The sequence below is a fragment of the Haematobia irritans genome, chromosome 2 (genome assembly GCF_050003625.1).
Source record: "Haematobia irritans isolate KBUSLIRL chromosome 2, ASM5000362v1, whole genome shotgun sequence".
In the NCBI taxonomy this organism is placed as follows: domain Eukaryota; kingdom Metazoa; phylum Arthropoda; class Insecta; order Diptera; family Muscidae; genus Haematobia; species Haematobia irritans.
In genome coordinates, this window is record NC_134398.1 from 188,519,275 (window position 1) to 188,539,809 (window position 20,535).

A 20,535-nucleotide genomic window follows, 5' to 3' on the forward strand; every position below is an offset into this window, starting at 1 on the left:
GGAACTTTAGAGGCTCATAAAAAACGAACGGCAACAAATCTAGCAAAAGAAAAAAAATTCTTCTCTCATGGAGTATTTTCGGCCGGGTTAAGTGATTTTGTTTTGGAATTTTTGTGTTGCATTGTGTTTCTATTGAACCTTTTTTTTTTGGAAAAATTTAATATTGTGTAAAGTTGCATGTTGGCCTAATACGCTGTTCGTACTATCAGTGAGTTAAATAGATCGATTCAGGGCTTAACCCTAAGCCATGGATTCATTCTTCACGTGACTTTTCAAAGACATCATAGATCAATCTTGCATACTTCTGTGGTACGGGATATATAATTTCTTTATCAGACATGGGATTCTTATTCCATACAAAGGGTGGTTAAATTGTAAGGGCCGATGTTGAATGTGAACCACACCTAAACGCCAAGTTTTTTTTCGAATTTTATTTGGCATTTCTCTATTTCAGACTTACTCAATTTGAAACATGGAGAGATACACAATCCAACAACGTGTTAAATGGTTCCAAGAAATGGCAACAGTGGATGATCAATTTTCGAAAAAAATCATCTTCAGTCATGAGGCACATTTTCACCTCAGTGGATTCGTCAATAAACAGAAATTCCGCATTTGGGCGAATGAGAATCCAAGAGTGATTGTCGAAAAACCAATGCACCCACAAAGAGTGACTGTTTGGTGCGGTTTATGGGCTGGCGGCATCATCGGGCCGTATTTTTTCCAAAATGAGGCCGCTCAGGCAGTTACTGTGAATGGTGTTCGCTATCGTGAGATGATAACGAACTTTTTATGGCCCGAATTGGAAGATATGGATGTGGACGATATGTGGTTTCAGCAGGACGGTGCCACTTGCCACACAGCTAACGCAACAATGGCGCTTTTGCGCAACAAATTCAATGGCCGTGTTATCTCACATAATGGCGATGTCAATTGGCCGCCAAGATCATGTGATTTGACACCGTTGGACTTTTTTCTTTGGGGTTATTTGAAAGAAAAGGTGTACGTCGATAAGCCAGCAGCAATTCAAGAGCTAAAGGATGAGATAATTCGGCACATTAACGGCATAGAACCTCCATTATGCCTCAGCGTCGACCATCGGATGAAGGTGTGCCACCGAAGTCGCGGCGCCCACTTGGCCGATATTTTCTTCCATACATAATTGAATAATACCAATATATCATAATAAAATAAAATTACAATAATTTCCTAAATAATTTTGTGTTTTATCCAAAATCAACATCAGCCCTTGAAATTTTAACCGCTCTTTAGATGTAAGACCTCTGTGTTCTAGCTAAATTCAAAAGCGTGGTCACGAATTGAAACCTAGCGGCTTAGTCCCATGAAAATTTTACAATTTTCTTATATCGATAAATCGCTTCTGAAGTCAATATTGATATTTCCAAAGCATTTATATAAATTTTACATCACTTTGTAAATTGGGGGACAAATGTCCTTATTTATTTTGCTACTTAAACTAAAAATTGACGTCCGTCAATTTTTTTCTTCTTACCAGCCGTCATTTTAAATTCAAAACAAATATCAATACTACACATATGGTCATCTCAAATAATGGCATTTTTGTAAGCCGATTAAATAAATCAATACCATCTACAAAATCAGATTTTTCAGTCAGTCTCTAAATTGGAGACCAATCAAATACATAAGGATAATTGGACGAACAAAAAAAACACACACATAAGGGGAAGAAGGTAGAAACCCCCTGTTATAGATGGACATGTAAATGTGAATTATTTACATTGGAGATAAAAATTGGCCAGTCATAGAAAGGCCATTGTCGACTATATTTAACATAAAGAAAATTTATTATTTTGACTTCTGTATTTCGAAAAGGTCACATGTATATTTAACTTCCATGGTGTCAATTGAAACATGACTTGTTGACCCTTTGCATAAAATTTTCCAAAAATAGATTTGCTTTTAGTACCTAGTAGACAAGATATCAACGATTTTTCAAACAGATGTCAAATGGCATATTTAACTGTCGAATAAATTTAAGCGTTAAACAAAAATAAAAATGTAACCCTCTTAAGTGATAATTAAGGCAGGGTTGAGAAGATATAAAATTTCAAACTTACCCTTAAATTTCGAAAAAAGCCTCCCAGAGTCGCAAACTGCAAGAGATAAAAAAAAAAAACAAAAACACACCCGAAAATTAGTTACACTCTTGTTAATGAAAATTTAAAAAAAAAAAAAAAAACAAAAAATATTATTATAACTTTATCAAATTGTAAAAAATACCAAGAACAAAAAGTATTTCATTCCACCCCTTGTTTGTTGTTTTTTTTTTGTTCTTATATAGAGATTTCCAGGTCATTTTCTGTAATCAAATAAAAAGTTAAGAATGCGAAACAAAAATTACGATTGATTTCAAAGACGAATCCCGCCACAAGGCATATTGACTGGGATGGCGTGGGGCATGGCATTCATTAAATGTTGAAATATGTGATGATGACTCGGCAAACCCTTCATAGCTAATGTTTTTATGACAGACAAAAAAAACGTCTAAAACAAATAAAACACTTTGGAAAATGTGACAAAGTTTGTTTTTCCACATCCATTTACCACCCTCAATGTTGCAAGACATCCCAGAAAAATGCATAACATCACGCATAAAAAAAAAAAATAATAATAATATTTTTAAAGACATTAAATTTCATAAAACTGGAAAACGATGACAACATGTATGAGGTAAATACATAAAGGCAAAATAAGCTATAAAAGATTCACAGTGGATTGACTACACACAAAATTTATTTTTCTGATTCAATCACCAAATTAATTGATCCAATTAATTGTTTAATTGAAATGTCTTCAATCACGAAAATGATAGTATTACACCCAGTTTTAATTGCGCATAGAAAAATTCTTGACTAAAAAATTAATTGATTTTTTTCAGCAAATTTCAATTAATTTTTTAATTGATTCAATTAAAAATTTAATTGATGTTGATTGCAAAACTCAATTAATTTATTAATTAAAAAAGGTAACTATTTTTAATTACTTTCGGAATTGGCTTAGATTTTTTATTTGGATTAACAAATGATTGTTTGAAATACATTTTTAATTAAAAATTTAAAAAAAAATCAGCACTTTTTTTAACTGAATTAGTCTTCCAAATTTGATTAAAAAGTTAATTGTATCAATTAATTTTTTAATTAAAAATTTTAAAATTTTCCATCATTGACTTAATTAACTTAATGTTTCTATCATGATTAAAAAGTTAATTGTATCAATTAATTTATTAATTGAAAAAATTTTCAACTTCAATTAACTTTTTAATTGGAAATATTTTAGTGATATTTTTTTCTGTGTACTTTACTATTTTTAATAGAAATTGAATTTTGTCATTAGTTGTAAGAGAAATATAATATTGAAAAAATTTTCATTAGAAAGACTATCTTGATTTCTTATATCAAAACACAAAAAAAAATATTTTAAATTTTCTATAGCAACAAATTTTGACACAAGTTTTCTACAATAAGAAAATTATAATACGTTTTTTATAACAGAGAATATAAATAAAATTTTCGATTTCAGATTTTCAAAATTTGACAGTCTATGTTATTTCCTTAATATTTTTATACCCTCCATCATAGGATGGGGGTATATTAACTTTGTCATTCCGTTTGTAACACATCGAAATATTGCTCTAAGACCCCATAAAATATATATATTCTGGGTCGTGGTGAAATTCTGAGTCGATCTGAGCATGTCCGTCCGTCCGTACGTCCGTCCGTCCGTCCGTCTGTTGAAATCACGCTAACTTCCGAACGAAACAAGCTATCGACTTGAAAATTGGCACAAGTAGTTGTTATTGATGTAGGTCGGATGGTATTGCAAATGGGTCATATCGGTCCACTTTTACGTATAGCCCCCATATAAAGGGACCCTCAGATTTGACTTGTGGAGCCTCTAACGGAAGCATATTTTATCCGATCCGGCTGAAATTTGGTATACACGCAAACAAATAATTCTTTCCTCCCAAACGAAATTTTAGACAAACAAAGTTCGTTTCTCATTTGCTTTTCGTTGAAAGGAAGTGTATTTGGAAGAAAAGTATATACTTTTTGTGATAAACGTTTATTCTTTTCCAGGATGTAACAACAATTTCATAAAGACTAACTCAAAAAATTTTTTTTCTGGCTAATTTTCCCTCCCATCTTTCTCACTTCCACGATTTTTTTTAGTTCTTAGCACCTTTTTCTGTAATACAAACAATGTAGAAGAAATTATACAATTTTATAAATTTTTAAAATTTTTTTACCTTTCGTCTGGACGGAGAATCGAACCGCGGACCATGCAATTTGTAAGCCAACACACTATCCACTGAGCTATGTAGCCGTTATTGTCATCAATAGATAATTACCCATATAAGTTATATTTATATAGCATAGCTTGCGGCGCCCACGAGCCGATTAAACAAAGTTTATTTCACAGAAAAATACATTTAGTTGGGCACCATGGAGCAGTGGTTGCTACGTCTGACTTGCATGCCAAGGGTCGTGGGTTCGATCCCTGCTTCGACCAAAGTTTTTATTGTTTTTTTTTTTACATATATTCCAGATATGTTAGGAAGATTCCGAAAAAATGTTCAACATTACATTGTAGTATATTAAATTTTGAACTGTAAAATGTGTCTTATTAAAGACCTAAAGTCAGAAAAGAACAGTGTTTGATATAAACGAAATGGACTGTGTTGTTGATTCAAAAATAACTTTTTTTATTCAAAAAATTAAGATTTTGTAACAAACGAATTTTTTTGGTGATAAAAGTGTATTCTTTTCGAAGCAATTCAAAAAACTCTAACAAAAGAAAAACGTTTTCGGTACACGTTTTCCAAACGTTTTTTTTTCTTTGCGTGTATGGTGTTTTTATATGGTATCTAACAACCATGCAAAAATTGGTCCACATCGGTCCGTAATTATATATAGCCCCCATATAAACCGATCCCCAGATTTGGCTTGCGAAGCCTAAAAGAGAAGTAAATTTCATCCGATCCGGCTGAAATTTGGTACATGGTGTTGGTATATGGACTCCAACAACCATGCAAAAATTGGTCCATATCGGTCCTTAATTATATATAGCCCCCATATAAACCGATCCCCAGATTTGGCTTGTGGAGCCTCTAAGAGAAGCATATTTCATCCAATCCGGCTGAAATTTGGTACATGGTGTTGGTATATGGTCTCTAACAATCATGCAAAAATTGGTCCACATCGGTCTATAATTATATATAGCCCCCATATAAACCGATCCCCAGATTTGGCTTGCGGAGCCTCAAGGAGAAGCAAATTTCATCCGATCAGGCTGAAATTTGGTACATGGTGTTGGTATATGGTCTCTAACAATCATGCAAAAATTGGTCCACATCGGTCTATAATTATATATAGCCCCCATATAAACCGATCCCCAGATTTGGCTTGCGGAGCCTCAAAGAGAAGCAAATTTCATCCGATCAGGCTGAAATTTGGTACATGATGTTGGTATATGGTCTCTAACAACCATGCAAAATTTGTCCACATCGGTTCATAATTATATATAGCCCCCATATAAACCGATCCCCAGATTTGGCTTGCGAAGTCTCCAAGAGAAGCAAATTTCATCCAATCCGGTTGCAATTTGGAACATGGTGTTAGTATATGATATTTAACAACCGTGCCAGAATTGGTCCATATCGGTCTATAATTATATATAGCCCCCATATAAAACGTTCTCCAGATTTGACCTCCGGAGCCTCTTGGAGGAGCAAAATTCATTCGATCCGGTTCAAATTAGGAACGTGGTGTAAGTATATGGTCACTAACAACCATACCAAAATAGGTCCAATCACATACAAAATGGTCCATATCGGTTCATAATCATGGTTGCCACTAGAGCCAAAAATAATCTACCAAAATTTTATTTCTATAGAAAATTTTGTCAAAATTTTATTTCTAGAGAAAATTTTGTTAAAATTTTATTCGGTTCATAATAAAATTTTCATCATTGTCAACATTTTATTTCTATAGAAAATTTTGTCAAAATTTTATTTCTATAGAAATTTTTTTTCAAATTTTATTCGGTTCATAATCATGGTTGCTACTCAAACCAAAAATAATCTACCAAGATTTTATTTCTATAGAAAATTTTGTCAAAAGTTTATTTCTATAGAAATTTTTGTCAAAATTTTATTTTTGTAGAAATTTTGTGAACATTTTCTTTCTATAGAAAATTTTGGGAAAATTTTTATTTCTATAGAAAATTTTGTGAAAATTTTATTTCTATAGACAATTTTATTAAAATTTTATTTCTGTAGAAAATTTTGTCAAAATTTTATGTCTACTTTGTCAAACTGAATTATATACGTATTGGATCGATCTTTTTTGATTTAATATATACCACGTATGGACTTACATACAATTTAGAAGATGGTGTTAGGAGGTTTTAAGATACCTTGCCATCGGCAAGCGTTACCGCAACTTAAGTAATTCGATTGTGGATGGCAGTGTTTAGAAGAAGTTTCTACGCAATCCATGATGGAGGGTACATAAGTTTCGGCCTGGCCGAACTTACGGCCGTATATACTTGTTTTAACTGAATTACTCTTCCGAATTTGATTAAAAAGTTAATTGTATCAATTAATTTTTTAATTAAAAATTTTAAAATTTTCCATCATGGACTTAATTAACTTAATGTTTCTATCATGATTAAAAAGTTAATTGTATCAATTAATTTATTAATTGAAAAAATTTTCAACTTCAATTAACTTTTTAATTGGAAATATTTTGGTGATATTTTTTTCTGTGTACTTTACCAAATTGATAACATTTATAATAGAAATTTAATTTTGTCATTAGTTGTAAGAGAAATATAATATTGAAAAAATTTTCATTAGAAAGACTATCTTGATTTCTTATACCAAAACAAAAAAAAAATATATTTTAAATTTTCTATAGCAATAAATTTTGACACAAGTTTTCTACAATAGGAAAATTATAAAACATTTTTTATAACAGAGAATATAAAAAAAAATTCGATTTTAGATTTTCAAAATTTGACAGTCTATGTTATTTCCTTAATATTTTTTAATTTCTTTTTAATAGAAATACAATTTAAACACCATTTTTAATAAAATTAATATTGAGACAATATCTTTTAAAGGACTTCTTTGATAAAAATTTCCTAATAATTACTAAGATTCACAGTGGATTGATTACTTTAACAAATTGAGCATTTTTATTAGAAATTTAATGTTGACACAACTTTTAAGAGAAATATAATTTTGATTAGAAGGACTATTTAGATTTCTTTTATCAAAAAAAAAAACTAAAAACTTACTATAGAAATGAAATTTTTACAAAATGTATCGCCAGAAAAAAAATATTAAATATTTAAGTTTTCGATATTTGAGTTTCCAAATTTCTATTCTATTTCTAATTTTTTAATAATTTTTTTTTCAATTTCTTAAAAGAAATACAATTTTAACACAATTTATAATAATAATATAATTTTGAGAAAATATCTTTTCATATTTTTATAAATTTTCTTATATCAAAAACAAAAAGAATTAAAAAATTTCCTATACACAGAAAAAAATTTCACTAAAATTGTTCCAATTAAAATTTTAATTGATTTTTAAAAAATATTCAATTAAACATTTAATTGATTTAACAAATTTTTTAATTGAAACAAAAATCAATCACAATAATTAATAGTATCAATTAATTTTTTAATTGGATCAATTAATTGTTTAATTGACCTTCTATTAATATTTTAATTGATACTATAATTTCTGTGATTGAAGATATTTCAATAAAAAATTAATTGGATCAATTAATTTCGTGATTGAATCAGAAAAAAAATTTGTGCGTAGAAATGAAATTTTTGCAAAAGTTATCGCCAGACAGAACAATATTAAATATTAAAATTTTCGATATTTGATTTTCTAAATTTCTATTCTATTTCTAATTCTTTTATAATTCTTGTTTTAAATTTTTAATACAATTTATAATAAAAAATAATTTTGAGGAAATATTTAATTTTTTTTTTGATTATTTTTATAAATTTTCTTATATAACAAAAAAATTTAAAAATTTTGTATAGAAATGAAATTTACAAAAGTTATCGCCAGAAAGAAAATTATTAAATATTAAAATTTGCGATATTTGAGTTTCCAAATTTCTATTCTATTTCTTTAATATTTTTTTTTTCAATTTTTTAAAAGAAATACAGTTTTAACACAATTTATAACAATAATATAATTTTGAGAAAATATCTTTCATGGACTATATTTCTTATATCACAAAAAATATATAAAAGAAAATGAAAAATTTCCTATAGAAATGAAATTTTTACCAAAATTATCGCCAGAAAGAAATTATTTAATATTAAAGTTTTCGATATGTGAGTTTCGTTTCATAAAAATTCAAACAATTTGCTGTAGAAATGAAATTTAAAAACACAATTTCTTCAATATATATATATATATATATATATATATATATATATATATATATAAATATATATATATATATATATATATATATATATATATATATATATATATATATATATATATATATATATATATATATATATATATATATATATATATATATATATATATATATATATATATATATATATATATATATATATATATATATATATATATATATATATATATATATATATATATATAAGTTTTCGATATGTGAGTTTCGTTTCATAAAAATTCAAACAATTTACTATAGAAATGAAATTTAAAAACACAATTTCTTCAGAAATATATATATATATATATATATATATATATATATATATATATATATATATATATATATATATATATATATATATATATATATATATATATATATATATATATATATATATATGTATATATATATATATATATATATATATATATATATATATATATATATATATATATATATATATATATATATATATATATATATATATATATATATATATATATATATAATTATTTTACAGAATTAAAAAATTATAAAACATTTTCTACAGGCAGAGAATTTTGATAAAATTTTTTATTTAGAATTTTTAAAATTTGACAAAGTCGACTTTTAATGTGTTTTTTTTAAATATTTTTTTGATTTTTTAATAAAACTACAATTTTGACACATTTTGTAATAAAAAATACTTCGATAAAAATTTCTTGAAGCAAAAAACACAATCTAAAAATTTCATATAAGAATGTAATTTTTACAAAATTTTTCTGCAATGAATAAATAAAATTTTCAATTTTGAATTTTCAAAATTTGATTAAGTTTAATTTTTGTAATGAAAATACCAAACCAAACCAGTTCCAAAAATACATACCTTGGCATAAATCATCATCCACCTTCCAAACATATTAAGATCTGAAGCAAAGCGACCGACGACATTTGGTTATGGCCAAAGTTAGTTGCTTCTTGCGAGCGCCTTGTCTGAGATTTTATATTTACTTGCAGTGAAATGGTTTTTTGTTCGCTACGATTTATTTCCATTTACCGAGACAAAATTTTGTATTTGTAACCCCCCAAAAAGAAAATTCGATGTACATTGAAAGAAATTAATTTTTCTATTGTCTGTTACAATTGAGAGAATTGTAATTGGGAATGTACTATATGTGACACCCGTATGGGGTGTCCTTCGATACGAAGTATGTGTGAATAAAATTGGTTTTGTGATTTCCTCAACCAACTAGGATACAACTCTCTCAGGTAGGGAGAAGACGCCCTTCTGGCTCATTCCAAGGATGAATACCTTGGAATTAATCCAATTAATAACTCAATGTGAAAATTTACCCCGTCGATTGCAAACCCATGTTAAAGTGACCGAATTCTCCCATAATTTTTGACCAGAACTAGGACAAGTTCATATGTACCAGCGACTAGCCCGGTCCAGGTGCTGGGGTTTATTCATCTTTGGTCTGCAAGAAAATGGGCTTAATAGAAATGTTGGTTTAAGCAGCCTCCGTGGTGCAATGGTTAGCATGCCCGCCTTGCATACACAAGGTCGCTGGTTCGATTCCTGCTTCGACCGAACACCAAAAAGTTTTTCAGGGGTGTATATATATATATATATATATATATATATATATATATATATATATATATATATATATATATATATATATATATATATATATATACATTTTCTACAGGCAGAGAATTTTAATAAAATTTTTTATTTAGAATTTTTAAAATTTGACAAAGTCGATTTTTAATGTGTGTTTTTTTAATATTTTTTGATTTTTTAATAAAACTACAATTTTGACACATTTTGTAATAAAAAAATACTTCGATAAAAATTTCTTGAAGCAAAAAACACAATCTAAAAATTCCATATAAGAATGTAATTTTTACAAAATTTTTCTACAATGAATAAATAAAATTTTCGATTTTGAATTTTCAAAATTTGATTAAGTTTAATTTTTGTAATGGAAATACAATTTTAAATAAATTTCTAATAAAAAAAATAGTTTTGAGAAAATGTGTTTTAAAGAGACAATTTGTTAAAATTTCTTATAGCAAGAAATCAATTTTCTATAGAAATGGGACACAAGTTTTCTAAGTCAATAAATTATAAAACCTTTTCTACTGGTAGAGAATTTTAATAAAATTTTCGATATTTGTTTTTCAATATTTGACAAAGTCGATTTTTAATAGTCTTTTTTTTAATGTTTGAATAATACAATTTTGGCACAATAAAAATATAAACATTTTGAGATAATTTCTAATAAAAATATAATTTGGAGAAAATGTTTTTTAAATGACTATTTCGAAAAAATCGAAAAAAATCATATTTCAAAATATTTAGAAATTTTCTATAGAAATGAAATTTTGGCAGTAAGAAAATTTTAAAACATTTTCTATAGGCAGAGAATTTTAATAAAATGTTCGATATTTGATTTTCAATATTTGACAAAGTCTATTTTTTAATATTTTTATTTTTTTTTTATGAAATATAGGTTGGAGAAAAAACATTTTCTTAAGGCTTATTTCGAAAAAATTTCCTTTAGCAACAAAAATCTAAAAATTAAATGAAAAATACTGAAACCACAAACCAATTCTAGCATCAGTTTCCAATAGGCCCATCTCACAATGAAAGGATCCATTTCACTTATAATTGGGAGTAAGGCAGTATGTTACAAGGTCTGTTCTTAGAAAAACATCGTGATTTTATCGCAACTTGGAAGATCGTCACTTTCTTCTTTCGCCTAGTACGTCTGTCAAATCTTATCAGCCATACATCTCACCAGCACACCGACCACTAATGGTGATTCGGCACGATGCCACGATTAGGCCGACAATAGTCATTTAGCTAGAGCTAAATTCCGAATTTCTTTCCATACGCTGGATCATTCCTCAAGTCTTAGTTTAGTTTGTCGGTCTTTGGCCGAGGAACTTCGACTATTTCCCGCGGCTGTGGACTGAGAAAGGTGCTGTGTGTTATTCGTCGCATCATCACAAAACGGTTAAGCACCTCATGACTGCACCTTTTAATTCCGTAAATCCTGCCCTTAAGGATCAATATGCCGGCCAACAGTTAGCTGACCCCAATTTTTAGCAGGCTTCACCACAAAATAATGAGACAATAAACCTATTCGTGCCGCGATTTCCCATATTTGGGTGGATCGATTCCATTTATAATTGGGTGTAAGGCAGTCAGCTGACAGCATCTTTTGTCTGTCCGATCTTATCAGTCGTCCGTCTTACGAGCACACCTACCCATAAGGACGATGCCACGCGTTAGCATGCTTGGTCCGTAAATAGTCATTCAGCTAGATAGAGAGAATGATCGGTTGATTCCTTTCTGAGTGTTTCTGGATCATCCCTCAGGTCTTAGTCTGTCCCTCTTTAGCCGTGGAATCTCGACTAAGTCCTGTGACTGTGGGATAGGAAAGGTTCTGTCGCATCATAACCTATCCCATTACAATAGGCTTCGCCGGTATTGTCCTTGATCCAGAGGTGTACCACAAAATAATGGGACCACAGCCTATTCTAGCCCAGGTTTCCCACAGGCCCAACTCAAAATGTCTGAGTGCATCCATGTCATAAGTGAGTGTAAGGTAGGCTTCAATTGCCTTCTAACTTGACAAGTCTTCGACACCAGTCTTTTCCGAGTCATTAAATGGGTTTACGAGTCCATTTTTTTGTTTTGTGTTTAAGCACCGTGCTCAAATAAAATTTCGAACCACCGTGCCCTACCAACTTGGAAATATATTAGACTTGTGAAAGCATAACGACAAACAAAAATAATGGGGAGGATGAAAACCGAATGGAACAAAACAGCAGATGATGAACGACGAGCCAAGAAGAAAAACGCATATTAATTTAAATATTTTGAAGTGTCTACGTAGAACAAGAAGAATTATTTGGGGATTGTTTTTCTCCGACGCACAATGACACTACCAGGAGGACTTAAATAGACATTACATTTCAGCTGGATGACAAGGACATTGGGTAGATCATTTTGAAGATGTGTGCAACAACCCCAGGACCTTGTAGCCGGGTATAGAGGTGGTGGTGGTGGTGGTCGTGAATTCTAGGTAGTGGTGGTGATGGTAAAATATCACGAAAACAAGGGAAAACCTACGCAAGTTTTCTACGTTTGTATATAAGTATATACACACTCTCACACGCACACACACACATACGAATAGATATAAGTGGTTGAAGATGAAAACAGATTAAGCCATGTAAAGTAAATAAATATTCATTCATATTATGGCAAAAATAAAAAAAAATGACAAACACCAATAACAATAACATCCGGCACTAATAGAAGGAAAAAGGAAATTTCGCAAAAGTCAATATGATAATGAAGAATCTCCAGGTTTCAACAGTATATTGGCAAAGACACTGAAAAAAGTATGTACATATTGCAATATCTTTCATGAAATTGTAGCACACCTACTTGAATCCTTTGCAGTATCTAAATTTGATCGCAGTTGTTTTGCAATTTTTCAAATTTAAAAGCATGCGTTTTGTGTCAAAAAAAAAAAAAAAAAACAAACTATCCAAAATTTGATAAATGGACCTGAGTTATGACCACATCTAATAATTGGATCGACATCAGGGACTAGATCAATTCAGATCAATTCTAAGTCAATCGGTATATATTTTATGGGGTCTTAGGTTAGGTTAGCTGGCAGCCCAATGTATCAGGCTCACTTAGTCTATTCAGTCCATTGTGATACCACATTGATGAACTTCTCTCTTATCTCTAAGTGCTGAAATCAACCGTTAAAGTGTTTGGGGAACGTTTGTCGACAGCCAGGAAGTCTGGATCGGGGGGAAATCGAAAACCGGAAGCCGCTGAGACGACAAAGAGAGTTGCCGGTAGTTTCAAGCGAAACCCTAACCTCTCTCTCCGAGATGCCGCAAATAAGCTGGGTGTATCGTCTACAACTGTGCATCGAGCCAAAAAACGAGCCGGACTATCGACTTACAAGAAGGTAGTTACTCCAAATCGCGATGATAAACAAAATACGACGGCCAAAGCGCGATCCCGGAGGCTGTATACGACGATGCTGACGAAGTTTGACTGCGTGGTAATGAACGACGAAACCTACGTCAAAGCCGACTACAAGCAGCTTCCGGGACAGGAGTTTTATACGGCAAAAGGAAGGGGAAAGGTAGCAGATATTTTCAAGCACATAAAACTGTCAAAGTTCGCAAAGAAATATCTGGTTTGGCAAGCCATCTGTACCTGTGGCTTGAAAAGCAGCATTTTCATAGCTTCCGGGACTGTCAACCAAGAAATTTACGTGAAAGAGTGTTTGAATAAACGTCTGCTGTCTTTCCTGAAGAAACACGGTTGTTCCGTACTGCTTTGGCCGGATTTGGCATCTTGCCATTACGGTAAAAAGGCCATGGAGTGGTACGCCGCCAACAACGTGCAGGTGGTTCCCAAGGACAAGAACCCTCCCAACACGCCAGAGCTCCGCCCAATTGAGAAATACTGGGCTATTGTCAAGCGGAACCTAAAGAAGACCAAAAAAACTACTAAGGACGAGCAGCAAACTGGCTTTCTGCGGCGAAGAAGGTGGACAAGGTGGCTGTACAAAATCTGATGGCAGGTGTCAAGCGCGAGGCCTGGCAATTCGGATTTGGAAAAGCGAAAGCCTAACTGAATATTTTTCCTGAATTTTATACTAATTGAACTTGAAAAAGAAATTTAATTTGATTTTTTAAATAAACGATTTCACCGATTTACACGCGTTTTCCATTGACCAAATTTTGACCGTATCACCCTTTAACCATTGCACCACGGTGGCTCCTTAAACCAACATTTCTATTAAGCTTATTTTCTGGCAGACCAAAGATGAATAAACCCCTGCACCTGGACCGGGCTGGTACATATGAACCTGTCCGAGTTGTGGTCGAAAATTATGGGAGAATTCGGTCACTTTAACATGGGTTTGCAATCGACGGGGTAAATTTTCACATTGAGTTATTAATTGGATTAATTCCAAGGTATTCATCCTTGGAATGAGTCAGAAGGGCGTCTTCTCCCTACCTGAGAGAGCTGTATCCTACACGCAAAGAAAAAAAAACGTTTGGAAAACGTGTACCGAAAACGTTTTTCTTTTGTTAGAGTTTTTTGAATTGCTTCGAAAATTTTAAACTTTTATCACCAAAAAAATTCGTTTGTTACAAAATTTTTATTTTTTCAATAAAAAAAGTTATTTTTGAAACAACAACACAGTCCATTTCGTTTATATCAAACACTGTTCTTTTCTGACTTTAGGTCTTTAAAAAGACACATTTTACAGTTCAAAATTTAATATACTACAATGTAATGTTGAGCATTTTTTCGGAATCTTCCGAACATATCTGGAATATATGTAAACAAAAAAAACAAAAAAAAAAAACTTTGGTCGAAGCAGGGATCGAACCCACGACCCTTGGCATGCAAGTCGGACGTAGCAACCACTGCTCCACGGTGCCAAACTAAATGTTTGTTTCTGTCAAATAAACTTTGTTTATTCGGTTCGTGGGCGCCGCAAGATATGCTATATAAATATAAATTATATGGATATTTATCTATTGATGACCATAACAGGTACATAGCTCAGTGGTTAGTGTGTTGGCATACAAAGTGCATGGTCCGCGGTTCGATTCTCCGTCCAGGCGAAAGGTAAAAAATTTTAAAAATTTATAAAATCGTATAATTTCTTCTACATTGTTGGTATTACAGGAAAAGGTGTTAAGAACTAAAAAACCTCGTGGATGTGAGAAGGATGTGAGGGCAAATGCAATTAGCAAGAAAAAATGTTTTTTTTTTTGTCCTTATGAACTTGTTTTTACATCCTGGAAAAGAATAAACGTTTATCACAAACAGTATATACTTTTCTTCCAAATACACTTCCTTACAGCGAAAAGCAAATGAGAAACGAAATTTGTTTGTCTAAAATTTCGTTTGGGAGGAAAGAATTTTTTTTTTGCGTGTAGTTGGTTGAGGAAATCACAAAACCAATTTGATTCACACATACTTCGTATCGAAGGATACCCCATACGGGTGTCACATATAGTACATTCCCAATTTCCCAAATTGTAACAGACAATAGAAAAACTCATTTCTTTCAATGTACATCGAATTTTCGTTTTGGAGGGTTGCAAATACAAAATTTTGTCTCGGTAAATGGAAATAAATCGTAGCGAACAAAAAACCATTTTACTGCAAGTAAATATAAAATCTCAGTCAAGGCGCTTGCAAGAAGCAACTAACTTTGGCCATAACCAAATGTCGCCGGTCGCTTTGCTTCAGATCCTGAATATGTTTGGAAGGTGGATGATGATTTATGCCAAGGTATGTATTTTTGGAAATGGTTTGGTTGGGTGCGACAGAGTTCACTGAAATCCTTACTATAATTTTAAGACTTTAAGAGTGTCTGGAAACTTGGAGGGGATTATGTCTGTTAAAGATCTTACGTGTAAATTGAGAATGCTTATGACAAATGGTTAAATAATTTAATATGATATCTTGGTTTAGTGTGAAGTTGAAGTAACTTCTGAATCCTTTTGGATTGAGTTGAATGGAGAATCTTTGAGAAATTAAAAAGAAAAATTTGAGAAATGAAGGAATACAACTAGAAATATATGATTAGCTTATGCAGGGCTGCCAATTAAATTTTAAGAAAAATCGTCACTTTTTCCCGAAAAAATCGTCATAATCGGCACTTGCATTATAAAAATCGTCCAAAAATCGGGAATTTAAATAATATTAAAATAAATGCATCCCGATTTTATATCCTAACCCACAGTGTTTAGGGAATAATAACTTTTATTGACTTTAGACTCCATAAAACATACTGATCGACTCACCTTCTGAGTCGATTTATTCGTATTCGTCCGTTCATCGGTCGGTCTGCCTATGTATTGTTCGCAGGATTCCGGACGCAATTATTTTGATGAAACTCGGTTCAGTGCATTTTTGGCACAAGGAATTTGGAAAAAATCGGATCACATTTAGATATAGCTCCCATATATATGCACCGCCCGATTTCAACAAATAGGGTCGTATTGGGGTCGTTTTCAAATTTAATACAAGGAAATTAAGTACCCTTAAAGTAAGCAAAATTTAATCGAAATGGGTTAAGATTTCGAATTCACTCGACCTTTCCAAATTTTTGAACCGAGTAAATATCGTCATTTTTGGAGGCAAAAATCGGAAACTGCTATTTTTTGAGTCAAAAATCGTCAATATGCTGATAAATCGGCAAAATTAGCAGCCCTGAGCTTATGTGAAAAATATTCTCTCATTTTGTCCAGCTAGATCTGCCGCTACTCCCACCATTCCGCCATCTAGTGGACTCACTGTTAGTCGGAATTTAGATCTATAGTTTATATCGTCAATCTTGGCGTCGTAGAGAGTATGAGTTTTAGAGAAGAATTTCTCTGTTATCGCAAAAAAAATTGCTAAACTTTTCTATAGAAACAAAATTTTGGAAATAAAATAAAATTTTGCAAAAATTTTCAATAGAAACAAAATTTTGAAAAAATTTTCTATAGAAATAAAATTTTACAAAAATTTTCTATAGAAATAAAATTTTTCTAAAATTTTCTATAGAAATAAAATTTTGCGAAAATTTTCTATAGAAATAAAATTTTGCGAAAATTTTCAATAGAAATAAAATTTTGCAAAAATTTTATATGAAAATAAAATTTTGCAAAAATTTTCAATAGAAAAAAAAATTGCAAAAATGTTCTATAGATATAAAATTTTGCCAAAGTTTCTATAGAAATAAAATTTTGTGAAAATTTTCTATAGAAATAAAATTTTTACTAAATTTTCAATAGAAGTAAAATTTTGCGAAAAATTTTTTATAGAAATAAAATTTTCTAAAGAAATATTGCTAAACTTTTCTATAGAAACAAAATTGTGGAAATAAAATTTAGCGAACATTTTCTATGGAAATAAAATTTTGCGAAAATTTTCAATAGAAATAACATTTTGCGAAAATTTTCTATAGAAATAAAATTTTTCTAAAATTTTCTATAAAAATAAAATTTTGCAAAAATTTTCTATCGAAATAAAATTTTGGGAAAATTTTCTATAGAAATAAAAATTTGCAAAAATTTTCTATAAAAACAAAATTTTGCGAAAATTTTCTATAGAAATAACATTTTGCACAAATTTTCAATAGAAATAAAATTTTAACTAAATTGTCAATAGAAGTAAAATTTTTCGAAAAAAAACTTTTATAGAAATAAAATTTTGACAAAATTATATATATAAAAAGAAATTTTCTGCAGAAATAAAATTTTGAAAAAATTTCTATAGAAATAAAATGTTGACAGTTCGTCAAAATTTTATTCCTATAGAAAATTATAAAAAATGTTGTCAAAGTTTTATATATATAGAAAATTCTGTCAACATTTTATTGCTATAGAAAATTCTGTCAAAATTTTATTGATATAGAAAATTTTGCCAAAATTTGATTTCTATAGAAAAATTTGTCAAAACTTTATTTTCATAGAAAATTTGTCAAAATTTTATTTCAGTAGAAAATTTTGTCAAAATTTTATTTCTATAGAAACTTTTGTCAAAATTTTATTTCTATAAAAATGTTTGCCACAGTTTATCTTCTTTTTTCAAAATTTAATCTTTATAGAAACTTTTGTCAAAATTTTATTTCTATAGAATTTTATTTCTATAAAATTTTATTTCTATAGAAAATTTTGTCAAAATTTTATTTCTATAAAAACGTTTGCCAAAGTTTATCTTCTACAAATTTTTTTTTTTTCAAAATTTTATCTCTACAGAAACTTTTGTCAAAATTTAATTTCTATAGAAAACTGGACAAAATTTTATTTCTATAGAAAATTTTCGCAAAATTTTATTTATATAAACAATTTTGTTAAAATGTTATTTTTGTAGAAAATTCTGTCAAAATTTTATTTCTATAGAATATTTTGTCAACATTTTATTTTTATAGAAATTTGTGTACAAATTTTATTTATATAGAAAATTTTGTCAAAATTTTATTTGCATAGAAAATTTTGCCAAACATTTCTATAGAAAATTTTTTGAAAATTTTATCTCTATAGAAAAAATCTCTCAAAAATTTATTTCTATAGAAAATTGGTCAAAATTTTATTTCCATACAAAATTTTGTACAAATGTTATTTCCATAGAAAATTTTATCAAAATTTTATTTATATAAAAATGTTTGCCAAAGTTTATCTTCTATACACTGAAAAAACAGTGAACCCATCAGGAAAGAAAATTTTAGTTAATTGTAGAAAAATTTGATTAATTGTAAAAAATTTTAACTAAACTGTATTATAAACGCAGATGTCGCGCCGATTTAGCAAAACCAAGTAAAAAATTTTCGACAAATTTAAGAAGATTTATTAGACAAAATTATTATTATTTTCACTTATTAAAGAAAATGTTGTAGTTTGAAGGCAAAAATTGGAGTTCAAAATTGCAAAAATGTCTTTAGTGCCATACGAAGTTCATGATGGACGCATTATTGGTAAAATTTACAAATATTAAGGAATTCTGAACTATTTGGTGGGAGACACGAATTTAGTTCATTTTTATACTTCAATTGTGTATAATTTTTTCTTCTGATTTAGTTAAGTTAACTTATGTACGCAAAAAATTGTTAATGGCATGGAAACTTTCTGAAAACGTAATAATTCCATGAACTAAAAGAGAATTAAATCAGCTTTAGTGAAATATAGGGTTCACTTTTTTTTTGAGTGTAGAAATTTTTTTACAAAATTTTATTTACAAATTTTATTTTTATAGAAACTTTTGTCAAAATTTAATTTTTATAGAAACTTTTGATAAAATTTTATTTCTATAGAAAATTTGGCAAAAATTTTATTTCTATAGAAGATTTTGTCAAAATTTTATTTCTATAAAAACGTTTACCAAAGTTTATCATCTATCGAAATTTTTTCAAAATTTTATTTTCTATAGAAACTTTTGTCAAAATTTAATTTCTATAGAAAATTTGGCAAAATTTTATTCCCATAGAAAATTTTTTAAAAATTTTATTTCCATAGAAAATTTTGTCAAATTTTATTTCTATAAAAACGTTTGCCAAAGTTTATCTTCAATAGAAATTTTTTTAAAATTTTATTTTTATAAAAACTTTTGTCAAAATTCAATTTCTATAGAAAATTTGGCAAAATTTAATTTTTATAGAAAATTTGGCAAAAATTTTATTTCTACAGAAAATTTTGTAAAAATTTTATTTCTATAAAAACGTTTGCCAAAGTTTATCTTCAATAGAATTTTTTTCAAAACTTTATTTCAAAATTTTATTTTCATAGAAACTTTCGTCAAAATTTAATTTTTATAGAAACTTTTGTCAAAATTTTATTTCTATAGAAACATTTGCCAAAGTTTATCTTCTATAGAAATTTTTTCAAAATTTTATCTCTACATAAACTTTTGTCAACATTTAATTTCTATAGAAAAATTGGCAAAATTTTATTTTTATAGAAACTTTTGTCAAAATTTAATTTTTATAGAAACTTTTGTCAAAATTGTATTTCTATAGAAAATTTGGCAAAAATTTTATTTCTATAGAAAATTTTGTCAAAATTTTTTTTCTATAAAAACGTTTGCCAAAGTTTATCTTCTATAGATTTTTTTTCAATATTTTATCTCTACAGAAACTATTGTCAAAATTTAATTTTTATAGAAAATTTGGCAAAATTTTATTTTTTAATAAAAAATTTGACAAAATTTTATTTCTATAGAAAATTTTGTCAAAATTTTCTTTCTATAGAAAATTTTGTCAAAATTTTCTTTCTATAAAAAATTTTCGCAAAATTTTATTTATATAGACAATTTTGTTAAAATGTTATTTTTGTAGAAAATTCTGTCAAAATTTCATTTCTATAGAAAATTCTGTCGAAATTTTATTTCTATAGAATATTTTGTCAACATTTTATTTCTATAGAAATTTGTGTACAAATTTTATTTCTATAGAAAATTTTGTCAAAATTTTATTTGCATAGAACATTTTGCCAAACT

General features: G+C 28.9%; 1 protein-coding gene across 1 annotated transcript in view; it reads right to left on the bottom strand.

The window, feature by feature from the left end:
- The window catches only part of LOC142225197 (uncharacterized), a 1,012,757-nt gene that overhangs the window by 466,540 nt on the left and 525,682 nt on the right, over positions 1 to 20,535 (bottom strand). Inside the window, exon 4 of the mRNA XM_075294976.1 lies at positions 2,100 to 2,135. The gene's annotated coding sequence lies outside the window, so the exon portion shown is untranslated. The remainder of the gene's footprint in view (positions 1 to 2,099; positions 2,136 to 20,535) is intronic.